This window comes from Saccostrea echinata, unplaced genomic scaffold (genome assembly GCF_033153115.1).
Source record: "Saccostrea echinata isolate AGI-Se365-2 ecotype Australia unplaced genomic scaffold, CSIRO_AGI_Sech_v1 ptg000025l, whole genome shotgun sequence".
NCBI lineage: Eukaryota > Metazoa > Mollusca > Bivalvia > Ostreida > Ostreidae > Saccostrea > Saccostrea echinata.
Window position 1 is genome coordinate 22,526,162 of NW_026889774.1, and position 20,070 is coordinate 22,546,231.

The 20,070-nt window shown below is 32.7% G+C and overlaps 1 protein-coding gene and 1 long non-coding RNA gene across 2 annotated transcripts in view; one reads left to right on the plus strand and one right to left on the minus strand.

Annotated features, from left to right (window-relative positions):
- Positions 1-20,070, plus strand: part of LOC133192190 (phospholipid scramblase 2-like) — a 238,725-nt gene that overhangs the window by 88,398 nt on the left and 130,257 nt on the right. The window lies entirely within an intron of this gene.
- Positions 4,869-5,604, minus strand: LOC133192193 (uncharacterized). Its single transcript, XR_009721792.1, has 3 exons — positions 5,458-5,604; positions 5,192-5,322; positions 4,869-4,933 (listed from the first exon to the last, which is right to left on the minus strand). It is a non-coding gene; the product is annotated as an uncharacterized LOC133192193 (long non-coding RNA).

Below are 20,070 nucleotides of genomic sequence, written 5' to 3' on the forward strand. Positions count from 1 at the left end.
TTGCAGACCAGAGACAGCTTAATATCAGAGCAAATACCGATCAATTGTTATTAGATAGATATATTTAATATACAATGTACATATTTCCACAATATTAACACAGCAAAGTATATAGAGGCTGTGGTAAAATAAAGATTTATATGTACATGTAATATAATATCATATTACACAAGTTATCTGGAATATTCAAAAAACTGTAGTCAAGAAAGTACGTGAACATCAAGACACATTGTGTTTAATATTATTTGATTCGCCCGCGTGGCGCAGTGTTTAGAGCGTTCGCTCTAGAGTCGCGGAGTAAGGAGATGATCCTTACGTCGCAGGTTCGAATCCCACTGTGGGACGTGGAGACCGGTCCTTCGGATGAGACCGTTTAAACCGAGGTCCCGTGTCGCAGTAGGTGCTGGCACGAAAAAGATCCCTCACTGCTCAATGGCCGTAAGTGCCGAGTATAGGTCAAAATTTGTAGCTCTCCACCGGCAAGTGGTGGCGTCTCCAAATGAGTGAAAAATTCTACAAAGGGACGTTAAACAATAAACAAACAAACAATATTATTTAATATTTAGAACACGGCTGTTTTTAACTTATTAAAGCGAGCTGAAAATTAAAGACACTGTTTTGAAAAATAACAATAAAATTATCTCTTTTTTGCAAACAGAAATAGATTATATCAAATAATATAAAAAAAACTCTGGTTTTTCTTTAAAATATTTTTTGGCTAAATTAAGTATTTTAGAAATAAGATTTCCACTATTTAAATAAAATGGTATATATTAATGTTAAATCTATTTTAATTTTTCATTTTTTTTTAATTTGGGGAATAAATAATGAGATTCGTTGGGATTTGATTATGTGGTTGAAGAAGAAACATGATACTGCAGTTCGAGTCTTTATAACAAGAAAAATATTTAACCGCCATGAAAATTAGCAAATTCACAGTAAACAGAAGTCCAGTTAAATGCCAGAAAGACATCAATAGAATTCTTTTTCTAAAAATACAACAAGTCTAAAATATGTAGATTTTATCACGTAACAACCAAGTTCATTTCACAGTGAACTTTTTAGCATTGTTGTTTATTACTTATATTTACATTTGAGACGGATATTCTGAATAGAACTGCATTTATTACACGAAAGGCCCGCCGTATTGCTATGATGTGACACGCAATGACCTAGAACATAAATATAGGAATTAATTTTGCAGAAATGGAATTATATCAAATAACATTAAAAAATGTTTTATTTAATTAAAAAATACTGATTAAACAATTATCTTAAAATAATGTTTCTCTTACTGTATGTCGTATATATATTTGCTTAAAGATTACGAATTTCCTTTATCCAGAATACCGTAAAATCACTAAATTTTTCCTTGTTTGAGAAATAAATATTAATTAGTGAGGATTTGATCATGTGATTGAAAAAGAATTGAAGAAGATATCGTAATTTAATTTTTTTTTTAATTGGAGCAAGATATGAATTTGTTAGAATCCTCAACATCGAAATCTACTTATATTCAAACCCTATGAAATTTAGCAATGTAATGAACTAGCATTCATTTATTACACTTCCGATCATCTAAGAAGTAAAAATACATTTTGCTCATTTTTTACCATGGAAACATGAATAACTTACTTTGGATTCTTGTACTCTTCTCTCCATTCCACTTTTCTTTTCACATTTATAAAAATCGCGTCTAAAAATTCTATCAATTATCTCTTTAGCTTTCTTGAATTTTTCATCTTCTTCGAAGTTTTCAAAACGAATTCGATCAATGACGCCGTCAGTAACAAGAGTGTATGCCTCCATGTTGTTAATTGTGTCTGATAATTTTATTTCTTCCTTTCCATCTCCAACCCTAGATTAAAGCAAATCCCAAGCATAACATGAAACATCTTTTGTATGGCGTAAAACATACAAACCTATATATCAGCTTCTCATTGGCTAAATACAGTGCATCTGCGATCCTATCAAGAAAAAAAATCAATGTTGAAAATTCTCCTTCCTACATAATTTCTTATTATATAACTTTTCTTATTAGTTGGTTTTAATGATCCCAACAATCAAAATGAATTTGAATTACCATGCCTATACTGAATTCCTCATCTACATAAAAATCCTTACATAACAATCAAAGAAACAAAGCGGGTTCTAATAATTTTTTTTACCGAGCCTCTTTCTTTATGCCTCACCAAAATATTAACACCAAGGAAGGAACTTAAAGGATTAAGTACTGTGCAACAATATATTCGAGAAGTGTTATTAATCAGATATGGATACTAAAAAAGTCCAAGGAACTTTGAAATCACAACATTTTACCAAAATAAATAGCATATGACTTTTTAACATTCTATACAACAATTCCCAACAATGAATGAACTCCAGGCTTTTTGGCTTCAGAGACAATTGCTTTTTCAATAAAAATAGAATTGGTTAATTTATATACCTTTTCATTGTTATCTGCTAAATAATTTTGTTTTTAAAAAATCTAATGTTAATTGTACACACAAGTACTCCAATGTTGATAAGAATAAGATGCTAGAATTATTTATTGACAATATCTATGTAAATTTTGGAGATAAAGTCTTCCAACAATCTGTTGGAATTCTCATGGGTACTAATTGCACCCCGTTATTAGCCGACATGAATCAAAATCTATTAAACAACTTCTACATGATAAAAAGAAGTATCTTGCTGTGGCCTTCATTTTGACTTTTAGATATATCGACGAATTTTATAAATTAACAATGTTCCTTTTCATTCCTCCGTCGATTCGATATATTCCTTTGAAGTCAAAAATAAAAGACACAACAGAATCTGAAACATCTGTTTCATATTTTAATATTTTACTAGAAAAGGACATCAGTGGTAAACTTACAACAAAATTTTATGATAAACGTGATGAATTAACTGATGAGTTTATGTCACCCAGATAATTCGATACGAAAGAGTATGTTCTATTATGTACGAACTATTTTTGAAATGAGGCAGGCTACTGACAAATAAGTTGATGAATCAAGGATATCAGCAGTCGTTTAAAGTCAACATTTAGCAAATTCTATGATCGTTACAATGACCTTGTCAGGAAATACAATCTATGCTGACTGAAGTTTTGCATACAAATTGTAAAGCCATTATTTTCACACTGAATTGTCTCCGGATTTTCCCGTTTGCCCGATCAAGACAAGGAACACACAGCAGGTGTGACCGGTTGAAAGGGGATGCTTACTCCTCCATGCATGGCACCTGATCCCACCTCAGATGTTTTTAGAAGTTTCTGTTTGCTCTGCTCCCAATTTGTATTGTTCCAATGAACTTTAGAGCTTGACAACTGTTCGTTAGCTTCATATTTTATGAAAGAAAATTTAAAAAAAACATTCTTGCTTTGTACATGTATTTGATTTCTGTAAATGTGTTCCTTGTGCATTAAAAAATAATACTACTATTTGCTGGAAAAAACAGTCTTCCTCAGTTTTCAGTTTAATTCCTCTAAGCGTCAAAGTGATTTATTTGTTTCTTTGTAATGTTGGTTAACGTCCCTCTCGAGAATTTTTCACAGATTTAGAGACGCCACCACTTGCCGGGGGAGGGATACAAATTTTTAATTTCAAAACTTGCAAAAAATAATGTACAAACAATTTATTTAATTACATTGAGCAATAATACTTATTACAACTGACATTATTTCTACAGCTTTGTTGACCGGATGTTGGTAAGCTCGGCGATGAAGGGTATACCGTGCATGGTACATATCGAAAATGTTCATGTATTCCTAAATGATGAATAAATGCATTATATAATCATATTCGCATATGCATCCATTTCATTCGCAAATACTGTGAAATCACTAATTTTCGCGGGGGCTTAAGTTTCGTTAATTTCGAGGTATGAAGAGACGTACGAATTTATGTCCACCACGAAATGTATAATGTCTTATATAACTACTCAATAATTCTTCATCTACGAAATCTAATCCCCACGAACCAATAATGTTTCCTCAAATCACAAATGTTTGACCCCATAAAATGTGATTTTACAGTATATGTGCATGATCTTGAATAATGAATGGAATACAATCCTCTTTAACTGAATTTTTATATTTAAGAAGAAAAGTTTCACACAGTGCAAAGAATGATATATTTAAACAAGCGTCTTGCCGTTGTAGGAAAGGAAATGTGATATTCTTTGTTGTGTTTGATGACACGAGCCAGCATGATGCTCCGCATAATCTGAAAGTTATGCTTTAGGCCAAGCATATGGCAGTCTCTCGAGAAATAGTCCCACTTATCTACGTCGATTTTGTTCTCTTCATTGGCCACTATCTATCATATAAGAATCTTATGCAGCTGTTGCCATAAATAAATAAATAAAAATTAGAATGTGTTGCAACAAACTTATTTCTCAGAAATTACCTCGTAAAGAAAGTCCTTTTTGTCTTCTGTTCTTTTTGAATTTCTTTCAGACTTCGTCATCATGGAAAAAAGTTTTTGAAAATTGCAGTAGCAGTTTGTACGAATAAATAATTAAGAGAAAGAGAAATCAATGAGTAAGTCTATATTTAGATAATAAACACTGTAAGTTCATAGATTTACATCTATCTATGTTAAACTTTACGAATTACCGCATCTATTAAGCCCTTGATAAATTTCCTATCTTCGGATTCTGTTTCTAGGTTGAGTCCAAATTTTTTTGCGCTTTCTTTAAGACCATATATGTCAGTGTCGATAATTCGATCCAGCATTCTAATTGAAGCATTCTCATGCTGCAACAAAACATTTATTGCATGGAAATACACATACTTCATAAGAAATTATTTGAGATACATAGCAAATACATCAGTATATATCAAATTGTGCTCTGACCTTCGAATGTGAATCTTCATCAATCTTTGGGATAAACATCGATTCAAACAAGTGCGAGAATGCCCCATGACCTAAGAAGAGGTGTGATTGAATGTTATATACCTCGTATTTTATTCACCCATTTTGTACTTATTGTATTTGTTTGACAAAGCATTGAATCATATCTATAATTACATTTATTGAGAGATACATGTACTTCAATTTTTTGAAGTTCATCAGTGAGTTGTGTTTTGTACAGTGTACTTTACATCACATAGTTACACGTGGCTAAAAAATATTAACTTTCCTTTTTTAAAATTCTAATAAAACTGGATTTATTGCAATCCTACCTAAATCATGACAAAGCCCCGCAATCTCCACACAAAGAATATCTTTATCGTCTATATTGATACCATAATCTGGATTCATGTTATCTTCATCTATAAGCGTTCGAACAAGAAGTCCTGCTAGATGAGATGTTCTGTAATAGATAATGTGACATTCACACGATCGATAGATCAATAGATAGATACCCAATTGAGTGTAAGATAGATAGATAGATAGATAAATAGATAGATAGATAGATAGATAGATAGATAGATAGATAGATAGATACCCAATTGAGTGTTCGAATCGTGTGTGACATGCGCCAGGATAGACAAAGGAACAGCCGCCAAGTTGTTTTACAAATCTCAGTCGTTGAAACTCGGGTGTGTCGATTATCTTTATACATAATGGATGCAGTTTGATCGGACCCCATATAGGATCATTTAAAATCTAAAAATGGTACATCATTGTACAATTGGTCCTTTTTCATGATAAGGTGAAGAATAACGAACAGTGATCGATCTCATAAAAATCTTCTAACAATACAAACAGAACAGGGCATAAAACACGGACCCCTGGAAATTGCAGAGTTGGGATCAGGTGCCTAGGAGTAAGTATCCCGTAGTCAAATTCAGTATAAAAACAAAGACCTTACGGTTGTTATGAAACACGTCAGTCTAAATACAACCCAATGATAGGTTATATTGCTAAAAATGTCATTATAACGACCATAGAATTTATGAAAGGCTGACTTTAACGAGGTTGTTGACATCCCTGTAATATCATCTTATCTGTCAGTAGTATGCCTTGCTTTAAAAATTGATCGTTATCAGAGCTTGCTCTAGGGTATCAAAAAAGTTGGGAGACGTAAACACCATATGCAGGTGAAAGCGGAATATTACTATATAAAGTAGAGGTACTGTGAGCACTGGGCTCACAAAATGATACCCCGCCTCCCATATGTTTATAATGGCAAAGTCCATGTTTTGCTATGGGAGACCTAAAATAAGTGTCGAATCAAAAAGTAATTTTAATTTCATTCAGTGGTATAAAAGGAGTCGCGGATAAAAGATGGGTACCCCAAAGCGTAACGGATGGACGGACACCCCCTTCACTATACATCCCTCGCTTTTCAAGCGGGGGTATAACAAGGAAAGTTGACGGTGGAATAGCTGAAGTCATCTTGTTTGTCATACAATTAGTGTTAGTGTATCCTTATCGTCTATAGCCAGTAAAACATCCAAATATGAAATAAATGTGGCAGACTCTGTGGTGTCTTTTATTTCAAGATAACTGATATATGAATGGAAGTAACTATTGTTAATTGATAAACCTGAATGTCGAGTTAAAGGCCTGTCCCAACCACCCTTTTTCTCCAAACATAACATTAACTGTTGAAAATGCTCATTGAAAGATTGGTTGCCCTTCCTCACTTTTTTCTGCAGTATATGCATTGTGAAAAACTAGCAATGTGTTAATGTATTAATAAAGTATTTTAAAATAAAGTTGGAACTGAAGCTCCTCCCTTGTGCCTGTTATTTGATATGAAAACACAACATAAAGTACTTCAAAAATATTACAACAAGCCACTGTGATACCAACGATATAATTGTGCAAATCATTCAAAATGTTTTTTACATAGGTGTGAATAGTCTATGAAAAAAATGAATATTTATTCTGAGTTTTTATTTGCTCTCTTAACTAAAGTACATTAAACATACTTTATACTGAATTTTTGAACGTTTCCCTGACATCCCAGAAGTTGTTTGTTCTTCTTGTTTTTGGTGACTGAAAAAAAGGTTTTACTGTATTTATTCTCAATAAAGCTATCAAACAGATCATAAGAACTAAGGACTTTCGTCCTAAAACAAATAGTTGAACATGAAATTTATGACGTCCCTGTAGATCTTCTCGGCATCTCGGCATAACGACAATTTTATTCTACATTATCAGTCATTTGATAAATCACGGATTAAAATTAAGGCAGTGATGATCTTATAGAGTGTTATCAATGAATTTGAGATGATGTGGCTTAAATAGTTGTATGGTCAATAACGCAAAGCGTCAGTACTATTTTCAGATAGTGTAGGCATTCCGTAGTCGGAAAATAGCTCTTCAGAGCTGATGTTTTCTGTTTGATTTACCCGACTTTAAATAAATATTATCTTATCTTAACTTTGTAGATAACTGACTTTGAAACCAAAGTCAAAGCTTTAAAAGCATCATGGGTTGCAAAACTTGTTCAGGAAAATAAGGATTCAAATCAATTATTAAGTGCTTGTTTAGGAAGATGTAATTTAGATATCACATATTTGTTGAAAACAAATATCACTAGAATACAAGATCTCAATATCAAATATCTCCCACAATTTTTTAAAGAGGTAATATGTGCATTTAATGAATGTAAACAAAATAATCAAGAAAAATTCCAGTTACAGAATATATGGTTTAACAAAAAGATAACGTATAAAGGAAAACCGCTTTTTCTTCCAAACTGGATCAAAAGTGGTTATAAGTATGTGAATGATCTTTTTAATGAACACGGGTTTAAAACAATAAATGAAATTAAAGAAAATTTAATATGTTCACAAAACTACCTTTGTGAGTACGTGATTGTAAAGAGTGCTCTTAAGAAACATATTCCAAAAATAAATCTACAGAATAAAGCCAACGCTAGTAATTCACAGCTCTGCTTCAACTTTCACGGATATTTTGAACAAATTGAGGGTAAAAAATCAAAATTCTTCTACAATATCTTGTTACCCAAAACATCAAAAAAATCTTTAATGAGGCTGGGGGGTCAACAAATTAACCATCAGATATAACTTATTTTTTTAGATATGATATCTTAAGCTGTCAACTATCATTTGGCAAAGAAAAAATTCATACATTTTAGTTTTAAAATTTGATCATTTTTGTATATCTTTTTATGGAGCCCTTCTTCTAAAGGAGATTAATATAGTCTAAAAATGGCCACGACCACCCAGCCCTCTTAATGGAAAGATTTTGGTCTGAGCTATTCTGTATTGATGACTTCCAATTATGGGAAAATATCTACCAGGAAAAAGTCAAAGAAATATTTGATAAGAATGTGTCAGAGTTTAACTTTAAATTGATGCATAACTTACTGACTTGTAACAAGTATGTAAGTAAATGGAAAAAAGACTTAGATAAAAACTGTTCGATTTGTAATGCAGAAGAAGACATAAAGCACCTTATTCTTGATTGCCGTGTAGTACAACCTATTTGGAGTAAAACATCATTGTTTCCAAATATAAATGTGTCATAGAAAGTTATTGTCATTGGTTTTCCAGCATACTGTAACAAAAGTACCTTTATTTTAAACAATATATTGTCTTTCATTGCCTACAAAATTTATAAATATAAAATGAAATGCAGACTTTTAAATGAGAGTGTTATTAATGAGAGTTTAATGTGTTTCTTAAAAAATGCACTTACTCAGTTTTATTTCATAACAAAATTAGCAAAAAGTATTGCATGTGATTTCAAAATCATCAAAGAGTTGTCTGAAAAATTGTGATATTTTTTATTTATCCAAAGGTGGCCTGGCCTTTGGAGTATGCAATCGTATGGGGGAATTGTGGACTCTATGCGTTGCGGCTTGGTACCCCCTACGATTATCTCTTGTGAAATTGCTATAGTTTTTCTTTTCTTATATAAAACGCTAAATATTTATGAATATTCTTTTAAAAAATGTTCTATTATCTATACATGTAGTTGTGTATTTTTCCTATCGTTTTATCTTATTGAAGTGCATTTTAATACATATTTATTAATTTTGATATGATGTAAAATTCTCAAAATATATGTACACTTAGATATATCATATATCAAATTTTTCTATCTGATCCAGGGAGCTCCTGGCACCCCAGGTGATGATATATTTGTGAGGGTCTCTGATGAGGCATTACCTCTACCTTTTTGTTAAAGGGTTATTGCAATAAAGAATTGAAAAAAAACACAACTTTGTAGATATGTGTATGACCATGTATTCCAACACATGCTTAGTGTGGAGGTTAAAAAGACATGACACTCAAAAAAATCAAGATTGTACAAGTATTATACCTCAGTTTCATAACTATGGTAACAACAATCAGGAATATTAGCAAAATTTGGTCACTGTTAAAACTGTTTCTAAAAACAAAAGTTAGCCTTATATAATTATTATTTCCATGATTAAGGAAAAAAAGTTTGTATCAACTGTCGTGGATACATCGAATGTAATAAAAGAAGGAGCTTTAAATTAGGTATTAAAAAACTATTTTAAAAAAATACAAAATATGTATATACATGTATAAATAAGAAGTTGTAACACTTTTTATTTACTTCCACCTCTGATGTGTTTAGAGGTCCGTGTTTGCTCAGCTCCAAGTTTGTATTGTTTTAATGGACTTTTGAGATTGATTACTGTTCGTTACCTTCATATTTCATCATAATAAGGTAATTAAAAAGTCAATGTACACAAGTTATATCACAACAAATGTAGAACCTATACGCTTACAAATTGGTAAAAATGATTAAAACGGAGTTGTTTTTTTTTTAATTTCCTGATTTGCAAACTTTGAAATTCTCTAAAAACCATGCCATTTTAATTTGTGAATGAATTGTATGATTGCGATCACATTTAGGCATCAAAGTTTATGAATCATACAACTTATCTACGGAAGTGTATAGGTCTCTACTATTGTTGCATTATAACTTGTACAATGTCTTGTCAACATATGAAGTGTCATAATTTATTATTCATACACTTATTTTGCATCGTATCTAGGTGTTTTTATATAATTTAAAGCACCGTATTTTATTTATTTGGTTATATTGCTATAAATTAATTCAATTTAAAATAAAACATTGATTCGAAAATATTGATTTATGCTTCATTGCGGTCAATCTGAAGAAGCTTAGTCACAAATTAAAAGAAGGTGTGTGTGTGTTGGGGGGATTTCGTGATAAAATAACCACTAAGATCAAAAACGCTGGAGGAGGAGGCACATATTTTCTCCTGTTCTCCTCAAAATGGTGGTGGAGACAGCTAGTAGCCTATGATTTAAATGCTGATGTCTCACCATCCACCTTCTTCAATACCTCCAAAAAAATGTATCCCACTATAATCGTATACGACAGCAAATATATAGTATAGATTTTGTCTCTCCCGAGTGAAGTCACGTTTCAATGACAATATTTTTTCATTTTTCCACCAGCATGCTCCGAGTATGATCAATTTTTAAACCGGGGCAGGCTACATACAGTTAGTTGATGTAACAGGGATTTCAAAAACCTCCTTTAAAATCAGCATCTCGTAAATTCTATGGTCGTTATAATGGCCTTGTTAGCATTGGGTTGTATACTGGGTGAAGTGTATTCGTACCAATTTTTAGGCCTTTGTTTTTATACTGAATTTGACTACGGAATGCTCCCGTCTACCTGATCTATACATATAGGGCTCACAGCGGGTGTAACCGGTCAACAGGGAATATATCTTCCTATGCACATGATCCCCCTCTGGAATTTCCAGGGGTCTGTGTTTTATGCCCTCTTCACAGATTTGTATTGTTTATAGATTTTTGAGATCGATCACTGTTCGTTATCTTCACCTTTTCCATTCCCCCCGGAAATACTAATATATTTATACAGATATATCTATATATTTCTTGTTGAATATCGACATTACTATGTCTTTTTGATTAAATCTCTTGCTTTGATCAATAATATGTTCAAATCAATATTTTTTAAGTCGATATAATTTATAACAATAAAATCAATCAAATAAAGAAGAGGCCTTAAATTGTGTTAAAACACCTAGATACAATTTAAAATATGTGTATAAATAAGGAGTTTAAAAACTTTATCTGTTACTTAGCTATACACAATAACAAATAAATAAATTTAAAAAAAAACAAATGTAGAGACCTATTCATTTCCACACATCCAACGCAATAACGATATTCACAGATACACATTTATTATGATGAATTTTACAGTGTATCAGATTTATTTTTTCTGGTATTCAGCGACTTATTAAAGAGTAATGTGTGTGTGACACAACGTTTCAATAGCTTCAATAATATATGATAAATATATAAGATAAATGATATATTTTAATTTAGCAAGCATATTAAAGAAACAAACTCGACTTACTTATTTGATATTTTGTAAAGAAAATATCAAGTTTTCTTCTTCTGGGATATGCTACATGCAAATTCTAATCTGACTGATAAGAATACATAGGCATACATTTCAATAAAACTTGTATCGACATTTTAAAAGGAATTTTCCTGCATGTCTTGACTTGAAAAATCAGGCATAGGACAGAAATTTAATATCTTTGATAACAAACTTTGGTTACTTCCTAGTCAGCGTGTTTGTTGAAATGATGTAAGAGTGCATGAATATTGATTGATTGCTCTATTTATTTATTTACTTACTTATTTATTACTTATTTATCTATTTGCTCTCATAAATGTGTGAGGAGGGAAATCGAGAATGTTTAAACCAAGAAATCTTTTAATAAGATCCCCTTATTGTTGACAGTACTTAAACGATGAAGTGTCCATATAACTGAAGTTCTAAAAGTTCAAAATTAGAACGATAAGATAATGGGGGTTTTTTGACATTGAAAAAATTATATTGTATGAAGGTGAGGTTATTGAGCTTATCTATTTCAATTTCTTTATAGGGTACCTGATATTTGAGTCACTCAAGTGACCTATTGCTGTACTTCTTTATTTTATACTTAGGTGACTGTTAAGGTCCTTGGGCTTCCCCCCCCCCCAAAAAAAATGTTGCTTCATTTCATATTCTTTCAACAAAAGATGTGGCTTTGATATTTCAATATGTACATTCAGGTCACGTGCCTGTGTTAGCTTGGTGATATGACCTGTATCTTAAAATGTTGATATTCAGCATGTGTTTCACTGTTTAAAAAAATGTACATGTAGATTCTGTGATATTGACCTACTCTTCAAACATTCCAACCAGTCACGCTAGCCTAGTGGTAGGGCGTTCGCTTCATGATCGGGAGGCCCGGCCTTGATTCTTGTTCCCTGCGTCAAACCTTAGGTAGCAATTGTTCCTTCGCCAAGCGCCCGGCACTAGAAGTTAAAGTCACGGGTCTTTTGGGTGAGACCTTTTAAAAACGAGATCCCATGTCACGGTAGGAGTTGGCACTATAAAGAAACCTCACCGCTCAATTGCCCGAAGTGCCGAGTATGGATCTAAAGAAGACCTTCACCGGTATATAGTGACGTCTCTATACGTCACCATATAGACGTAACAGTTCTCGAGTGGGACGTAAAACAACAATCAACCAACCAATCAATCAATCAAACATTCCACTTTGCCATATATCTGTTGAAGCAAAAAATAAATTGTTTTTATTCGCTCATGACCTTGAATTCGACGTTTGGTCTACTTTAAAAATAAAATTCACCCTACACATTTCGGACTTTAAGATTTGCATGATGATTGACTTACACAAAGAGTATTCCGTCAACAGTCCTGATGACTTTTGGCCTTAAGACCTATAAAAAAAAATGGCAGGGGCACTAGAAAAACAGCCACTGGTCTTTCAGGTGAGACCTAAAAACCTAGGTCCAGTGCCACGGCATCGATTTGATGCATATTCCTCCACCAATCACATCTTGTAAGTCGCAAAGCAGAGTCAGCCGAGGATTGTTGAATACGAGTATGCACCATACTTTTACGCCTCCCGACCTTTAAGAGGAATATTTGTTTCTTTTTTACAGTGGAGATATACATAACATTTCATTTTTCATAAATTACATGGATATGATCTAAAACCTGTGTTTATTTCAATTGAGAAAAAGAAATAAGTACACGATTCTTTTAACATTTCTTGTTTCCGATGATCCAAGAATGTGACACAAGTGGGATTTTTAAGAAAGTCATTCATCTCATATTTTCTATTTTACATATCTAAATGGAATACAGATTATTCTTTTCTTCTGAAAAAGGAAGACTTTCAGCATTTTTTTTTATCAAACCTACCTGTTTAAAAGCCACAAGAGTGCTTGATTAATTTTATTGGCTTTGTCAAAGTAAAGAAGGACTGTTTTGTTTTTCATTCTTTAATTTCAAACTCCCAGAGTTTTTAAGGAGGTATTTTTTTCTTAATGCGACATTAATGAAGTACTTGAGAAATCACATGTAAGTCGACGTCGGTTGAAGAGAAACATGTTTATTTTTATATCTATCTGTATTCCATGCTCTATATGCTTTAGAGGAATTTAGAGGATCCATTGGGTTCAAGCATAGTGTTAAACTCTTGAAATGGAGTCCTTGTATTATTATCACTTTAATTTTTTTTTTTTTTTTTTTTTTTTTGGACAAATTCTTTTCGGAAAAACATTTCTTTACCCCTGTTGAATGTGAGTAAAGCACGTCTTTCAATACTATTTGATTCTGACATCGCATATTCTAGAAAAATATCAAATTACAATACATGCGCTCTCCTTCCATGACAAGAGATTAGACTAGGAGTGTGCTCCTATCGTTGATAGCGTCTTGATTGTCGTTTTTGTCCACTTGACTGGAGATACAATTAACTCAACATTCATATATAAAACAATATAGAATTATTAATAAAATATGATTATTAGTACTAATCAATCTAGCGACTATATACCTTTTACTGTAGAAGAATTAAATTAAATCAATATAAATAAATGATTATGAATAATGCAAAAATGGATGATCAACGCATTGACAATATCCTTGATGATTATATTTACATGATGTATATATATTTACCTGTATAGTCAGACAGCTTCTTTTATTGTGTAGAAAACCGACAGAAAACGTATTCATATGTATGGATATAACACATACAGTGGCTCTTGTTTCACTCTGTATTTTGTTCTGTTGTTTAATAATCTTAAATTTCAGTTTTGCAAAACATTACTCTTGGTTTACAATAGACATTTCTATCAATAATTTAAGAGATGTAACATTACACTATTGAAACAACATTTTTTAATCTCCGCGGCAGTTCATTAATAAAAAATGTACTCTCTCCCGGAATTTTATTTACAGTGTTTCGAATTGTGATAACAAAAAAAAAATGACAAAAATCTTCATGATTTTTTTTCTTTACAAATGGGCAAATTTGCTTTGTTACTTTGAGATATATGAAATGTCATGACACAGCTACTGTAGCATAAATTTCACATACACCTGTAGTCTATATATAAAGCTATCTATCAATGAGGCTAGACCCAAGCAGTAACGAAGAGAGAAAACCTCTTTGCTCAGAAAATTGTGTCCAGTATAGGTGATATTATTGGGATTGGGGGTCCACATTTCTTTAAAGTCTTCACATTAAACCTGCTTCTGCAGAACATGCAGAAGTTATACACATTTTGGAGTGCTGCTTCAGTGAATTTATTAAAAGTATTAGAGGAAATCAGTAAGTCGAGAGTGTTGAGAGTTCTTTTTTTTTTAACAAAAAACGGGTGTTTGAATGAAGTTTCAGAGAGAAAGAGAGTGAGAGAGAGAGAGAGAGAGAGAGATTCCTTGTCTTTTTTACGAATTTACATCAATCGTGTTATCTGCACTATTCTCCTTTTACATTACATGTACAAGTTTATTAAGTATAGCGTTCATTGCAGCTCTTCCTCAGAGTTAATAAAAAAAAATGACAAGCAATCTCATGAAAATCAAATGTACAATTTTCGATATCATCACCATCATCCATATTACTGTAAGTCGAACAGTGGAACGGCAAAATAAGTGCAGCGAGAGTAAGCACATAAGACCGCAGAACATTAACTGGCAAAATTGGAAATATGCAGCTTACGTCATTTCTATCTGTTACAGTCAAAATGTTAATGATAGACAATGAAATGGACGGATACAATTCGACACGGACGTTTTAAAGCATATGTATAGTCATCCAGCTTGGCGTAGTAAAAACATGTAAAATTGCCTAAAATTTTCATTAAATACATGAATTTCCTAGCTATTCAGTAATTACATGTATTTCCTAAAATGGCCAGTAAATACATGTATTTACTGAATGGTTAGGAAATACATGAAATTCCTGATTTCACATATTTACTGTAACATATACATGTATTTGTCAAATCGAGTATAAAATGCTCAGGTGAACATGTGGCCCATGGTCCTCTTATGTAAGTATTTCATACTCTAAATTCATTACAAGTCTGAAATTACAGGTTTTATTTAATGATGTAAATTCAGTCTGAAATTACAGGTTTTAATTAATGATGTAAATCATGATTTTTTAAAAAAAAAAAAAAAAAAGAGGGGGGATGTAAATTTTGAACCATAATTGGAACTAATTGGAACTTTTTAAATTTATTTTCAGAACAACAATTATTATTATTTTAGTGCATAGCGTTTTTGATGAACTTAAAAACAAATTAGATGCCAACTTGGGTAGGCAAATACTTTTTCCAAAACCCACACCCGATCATTTTTGTCAAAACCAACCCAACATCCCCCCTCCCTCCTCACAGTTTGCCTTTTAGCTCACCTGATCCGAAGGCTCAAGTGAGCTTTTCTGATTAAAGAGTGTCCGGAGTCCGTCTGTCGTCTGTAAACTTTTCACATTTTCGACTTCTTCTCAAGAACCACTGGGCCATTTTCAACCAAACTTGCCACAAAGCATCCTTGGGTGAAGAGGATTCAAGTTGCCGCGCCCTCTTTCAAGAGGAGATAATTAAGAATTCGTGAAAATTTGGTGGCATCATTTAAAAATCTTCTTCTCAAGAACACCTGGGCAAGAATAGACGAAACGTATATGAAAGCTTCATTAAATACTCTTGATTCAAATTTGTTCATATCATGACCCCCGGGGGTAGGGCAGGGCCACAACAGAGGGGTCAAATTTTACCATAGGAATATATAAGAAATGTCTTTAAAAATCTACTTCTCAAGAACAGCAAAGCCATGAATAGTCATACAATTACAGAAGTATTTTCAGGAAGTGTATTTTCAAATTTGTTCCAACCATGGCCCCTTGGGGTGTTGCAGGGCTACAACAGGGGGGACAAAGTTTACCATAGGAATATATAGGGAATATCTTTAAAAATCTTCTTTTCAAGAACAGCAAAGCCATTATTAGACATATTAATATATCAGTATCCTCAGGTAGTGAAGATTAAAGTTCCAATCATAACCCCTGGGAATAGGGCAGGGCCACAACAGTGTGGAGGGGGTCAAAGTTTACCATAGGAATATATAGGAAATATCTTTAAAAATTTTCTTCTCAAGAACAGCTAAGCCATTATTAAACATATTAATACAGAAGTATCCTCAGGTAGTGTAGATTCAAGTTTGTTCAAATGCTGACCCCTGGGGATAGGGCGGGGCCACAACAGTGGGTCAAGGTTTACATATGAATATATAGGTGTAATTGCTAAGGGGCATTGGAGTAAAACGCATTGAAGACTTCAAATAGTGGAATGACCTGACAACCCATGAAATGGATTAGCTTAAGGGTATATAAGGCAAAGCTTTGGGAAAGTCAGGCATTCAGAAGGTAGCTGAAGAAGTTAGATGATGAATTAGCAATAAAGAAGTTAAGGTATTCCATCCTAATAACAAAAAATTTAATGAAATTGAATACATAACAGATGTGTAGGTGTTGAATACTCAGTATATTTAGACATAATTCCCATTTATTACTATTAGCATGTAAGGGTGGGATGTGTCCTAATTTATGACCTTGGATTTTGGTAAGAGTTATCTCCCTCATAATTCATAAAAAAAAAATCAATTTTAAAAATCTTACCTGGTAAAAAAATCATTTTCAATTGTCATTCTATTTCTAATGTGTTTTAGTGCATTTTTTCACTACAATATTCATTGATATTCTTATTACATGTATTTGAATTTTTGTTTTTTTTTAAAATTGCTCCATAGACTTCAATGCAATCTTTGTTGAGTACAGTTGTTTTAGTTCGGAGTCGAGTGCATCATATGCAATGGAACTTTTTTCCCCGCATTATAGCACAAACATGCGATTCCTTTCTTGTCACAATTTATGTCCGGCATCATATAATACGTACATATTTTGGCTAGGATCTCGGTATAGTATCAGCTTTAAAATTTTCTCACACAGATCACAAAAATACTTTATTCGTTCGATTGGCATTAGCTAGAAATCGGATCGAGTTTTAGCAAAGAAATAAAAAAGCAAAGTAATATGCATGTCATCGTCAACGCCATTTTCTCTCGATTACATCCAGCATTTATGAAGAGATAAAGAGTACAGAATACCAAGAACACAATGAATATTCTATGTGCATAATAATGATATGCGCAGCTGTATGCGCAGTAAAATTGTGTAATTTTTAGTTTCCTCTGCTCGTGCAACTTCTGATTTTCGTTTGTGTATTTCATACCCCTTAATCGTGTAAAAAATTTCGGATTCGTGTATTTTTCGTTATGTTTATGTTAAAATCTTTCAAACCATGTGCAATTTTTACCGATACGTGTATTTTTAGTTTACTCGTGTATATTTTTCATCAAGCTCGTGTATAATATCGTGATCGTTTGTGCAGAAAATAATTTTGATGCAATCGGCGTGCCATAACCATAACTCGGTGCATGTTTGTAATCTACATATATTTTTTAAGTTCAGATACTACAAGTAGTACGTATACTTTCCAGCGCAATAACGCAGAGAACTAGTATGACAGACGGAATAAAAGCAATATAATACACTAAACTGATTAAATTCCAAGAAATATATATACAATAGAAATCCATCGCAGCTCATGCTCATCGCATCGAGAATAATCTGTAAGAGTAACACAGAGTGAATAATTCTTGTCCTCGAAGAAAATGTGCTATACTGATGTATAGTTCCGCTTGACTGTGTCAACTCCATAGCAGCAATTTTGATAGCTAGGGTTGTATGCCCTCCTTCCACAGCATTTTTTTGCCATCAGCTTTAGAATTAATCTGCCCGCTACAACAAATTTGTACGCTTTGCTTCCACAGCATCTTTTGCCAGAGCCTTTGGAATTGACAACACCGCCACAACAAATTTGATAGCGTTAGCTATACACTTTGCTTCCACAGCATCTTTTGCCAGAGCCTTTGGAATTGACAACACCGCCACAACAAATTTCATAGCGAGGATTGTATGTCTTATTTCCACAGTTACCTGTATAGATTAACCGAGAGTTAGTTTTGCTAATTTTAAGTTGAAAGCCATATTCATGTGACTGCAAGGAGCTTAAAAATACTTTTAATTAATATTTGGTGGAATATCTCAAAAAATTATTTTGTTAGATTTCTTGACCTTGTAAAGCACGGGAAAATTTCAGCAAGATACTAATAAAATATAAAAAGCAAAGAATCCGTCTGAAGTCAATTACAGAATTACAGTTCTTGGCCATGTGGAAATCAAAATAAGAGATATTAATATACAATGAAGAAATAGTGAAATACATACATACATACAAATGATACATATATCCAAACAAATTTTGACCATTTTTGTAGGTAAACTATAAGAATGCAAAATGGTTCCAATATCAGAGATCTATCTAACCAAAGCTTAAAATAAAATCTTAAAAGGCCCTTGATCTTCCATAAACCTATTCCAAATTTAAGAAAGTGCGTACTTCAAGATTTCGGTTTTTTTTTAAATGTGTCACATAACACAACTTTTCGTCGCCCGCATGGCAGAATGGTTACAGCGTTTGCTCTTGAGTCGCGGAATAAGGAGTTGACCCGTACGTTGCAGGGTCGAATCCCACTGATGTGGAGACCGGTCCTTCGGATGAGGTCCCGTGTCGCAGTAGGTGTTGGCACAAAAAAGATCCTCACTGCTCAATGGTCCTCTGTGCCGAGTATACATGTAGGTTTTAATATAATAATACAAATTTAAATTTGCAGCCCGATGGCGTCCCAATATGAATGAAAAATTCTCCAAAGGGACTTAAATAAACAAACAATAGAACAACTTTTCTCCTGATTTTAAAATTTATTTCAACTCGTACATAATTTAAGAGGCTTTCGCTGACGTATTATATATTAGTCTGTCTTACATGTAAGTCAATTATTTCTGAAAATTTAATTCGACAAAAAAAAAATATTATTCAGTTTCAAAATTATTACATTTATTGATATAATTAAAAAAAATTATTGAGATTTAATAATTTAATAATGTTATTTTCCAGCACATATTTGTAGGCATTTATCAACTTTTTTTTTTTTTTTTTTTTTTTGGTCTTGACAGTGATCTAATATCAAAAAGGGTATTATTAGATCGCTGTAGAAAAAATATCAAAAGGTGAATATCCTGCCTAATACCACATGACTAAGTACCTGAATAAAACAGAAGACAATGTGCAGCGTCTTCTGCTTTCACTCACATTTTATTAGATCACACGAGCCAAAGACTCAAGAAACCTTTTCTGATCGAAGGATGTCCAGCGTCCGTCTGTCATGTGTCGTATATAAACTTTTCACATTTTCAACTTCTTCTCAAGAATCAGTGGGCCAATTTCAACCAAACTTGCCAAAAGCATATCCTTTAGTGAAGGGGATTCAAGTTCAAATAAAATGTTCAAACGATTTCCACTTTAAAGAGAGCGTGACGCTCTCTTTGAAGGGGAGATCGTTCAGAATTTGTGAAAATTGAATGGCACCTTTTAAAACTCTTCTCAATAGCCACTGGGCCAGAAAAAATTAAACTTTTGTGAAAGTTTCACAAGATTGTTAATGGCATGACCCCTGAGATAGGTTTGTAATTGGCCAAATAGGCGATTAAAGTTTTACTTAAGAATACATAATTAAAAAATCTTTAAATTTTTTTCTACTTATGAATAGCAAAGCCATCATGATGATAAGTCATATTTATATAGAAGCATCGTCGGGTAATGTT